This window comes from Mus caroli, chromosome 14 (genome assembly GCF_900094665.2).
Source record: "Mus caroli chromosome 14, CAROLI_EIJ_v1.1, whole genome shotgun sequence".
Lineage (NCBI taxonomy): Eukaryota > Metazoa > Chordata > Mammalia > Rodentia > Muridae > Mus > Mus caroli.
The window spans coordinates 10985374-10987749 of NC_034583.1; the positions used below are offsets into that span (position 1 = coordinate 10985374).

Genomic DNA, 2376 nt, shown 5'->3' on the forward strand with positions numbered 1-2376 from the left:
GTAAATGTACCACATTTTCTTTCTTTTTTTTTTTTCTTATTTCAAGATACTTTATTTTCACAATGGGTCACAACATAAGCTTCTGGCCCATTCTGCCAATGTACAAGCGACAAGTGCTTTCTCAGCAGCTGGGGGCACACATTAAATCATGTCTGAAAAGTGAATAAAAATCCATATAAAACAAATATTCCAAGTTTCCATAGGAACACAGCAATTGTTCCTCCTAGCCTTCCATACTGCATTGGTGTCAACCCTACTCTTACAAAGACATCCCAAACTACCAGTAATTAAGTTAAATGGTCCCCCCAAATGCCTTAATTCAAGCTAAACTTTCAGGCAAGAGCAACAAGAATGGCATCTACACATTGATCCTATCAGAAGCACAGGTTTCAGGGTGACCGTTCATCCCATTCTTCTGGGCACAAGGCATGGACTAAGTGCTACCATCCTGCTCCTCCACATCCTGCAAGAAGTCATGACTCTGGATCTGCTTCATGAGTTGTCACATTGGCCATGACATTACATAGTAGACATTTGGCCTCTGGAACCCATTGAAAGTAGAAGCAGCCGCAACGGTGTATGCACCCATGTTCTCAAACAGCATCCAATCACCCTCATGCATTTCAGGCAGGTTACAGCGCTCCACGATCCGATCAAGGCCATCACATGTTGGTCCCCAGATGCTGGATGAGTAATACTTCTCATCTGGCTTGGGTCTCTTCTGCAGCAGGGCCTTCACATGGGCACGATCATAAAGAACCCAGTTAAATGATCAATATACTCCATCACTTCCATAATACATGAATGAAGGTTTGCTCATTTGACTCATCTTCATCGTCAGAGCCGGACTGCTTCTTCCACACGTTTTGGGGGTTTTTTTTTGTTTGTTTGTTTGTTTCCTTTTTGTTTTTTTGTTTTTTGGCAATGACGTTGACTGCAATAGTGAAAGCTGACACGACATATTATCCAACTGGCTCAGCTATGGTTCTCACTCCAGAGTCTGATGGGAAGTACTTGTCCAGAGCTGTTTTGACTACACTGGTGATCTCTTCAAATTTAAGCTTTGTATCTTCAGATCCAGGAAAGCCACCACCAATATCAAGCAGATACATACTGAAACCGACTTCTGTCCCCATGTCAAACACACAGCGGGCATCTGACACTGCCTGCACGAAGGTCTCGGGGTCAGTACATCCACTGCCCACATGGAAGCTCACACCAATGACATCAATATTTAGCTCTTTTGCCCTTTCCAAGAGAAGCCTGCTGGTTTTGAGTGTGGCACCAAACTTAACACTGAGACAGCACACTGCTTTGGAATCATCAGTGGCAATCCACAGAACCAACTTTGCCTTTGGATGTGCTCTGGCGACTTTCATCAATTCAATTTCACTGTCAAAAGTCATCATCTGGACTCCGTTACTGGCAGAATACTTGATTTGAGAGACTTGTTTACAAGGATTTGCATAGATAATCCTCTCTGGAGGCACCCCAAGCCCCTGTATCAACTGTATTTCAGTCTTGCTTGCACAGTCAAATCCTGTCCCAGTGGCAGCTAGGGTGCTCACTATGGCTCTGCTATCGTTACAATTGACTGCATAAAAGGGAGCAACATAGGGAAGAGCTTTTAGCCACCTCAGATGCTTCTTTAGAATGTCTCCGAGGTCCGCAACATAGAACGCATCCTTATCGTCAGAGGAAGACTTCACTGATTTTTTGGTCCAGAATGTCCTTAGCAGCCTTCACTGAGGATATGACAGCCAAACTCTTCCTTAGTAAAGCTGCTCATGGCACTGGATGTGCCTGTAGAAAACCTAGAGATGGAATTACATTATTGCCAGCTCTTCACAAGGCCAATTTATCCAAGAACTCTGAATGCTGTCTCCTTGGAGCAGTGGAAACACTCACAGCACAGTGGCACATGGAGATCCTCCACCAAACCCCCAGGAACGCCCGCCCTCCTGCTCGCCCGCAGCAGACCCATCCATCAGCCGCCTCATCGAGCAGGCCTCAGACCCCGAGCTGACCAGAGGTGGCGCCGAGCTGCTGGCTGAGGGCCCCCGGGCTGCAGGGACTGACCCATTTTCTTTATCCATTGTTCATTTGAGGAACATCTAGGTTGTTTCCAGTTCCTAACTATTATGAGTAAAGCTGCTATGAACATAGTTGAGCAAGTGTCATTATGGGAGGATGGAGCATTCTTCGGGTATATATATACAATAGTGGTATAGTTGGGTCTTGAGGTTAGATTCCCAATTTTCTGAGGAACTACCATATTGACTTCTATAGTGGCTGTACAAGTTTGCACTCCCACCAGCGGTGGCGGAGTGTTCTCCTTCCTCCAGATCTTCACCAGTATTAGCTGTCACTTGTGAT

At 45.5% G+C, this 2376-nt stretch overlaps 1 pseudogene; it reads right to left on the bottom strand.

The window, feature by feature from the left end:
- Positions 1-358: 358 nt before the first annotated feature.
- LOC110309864 lies at positions 359-1789 on the bottom strand (annotated as a pseudogene).
- Between the last annotated feature and the right edge of the window lie 587 nt (positions 1790-2376).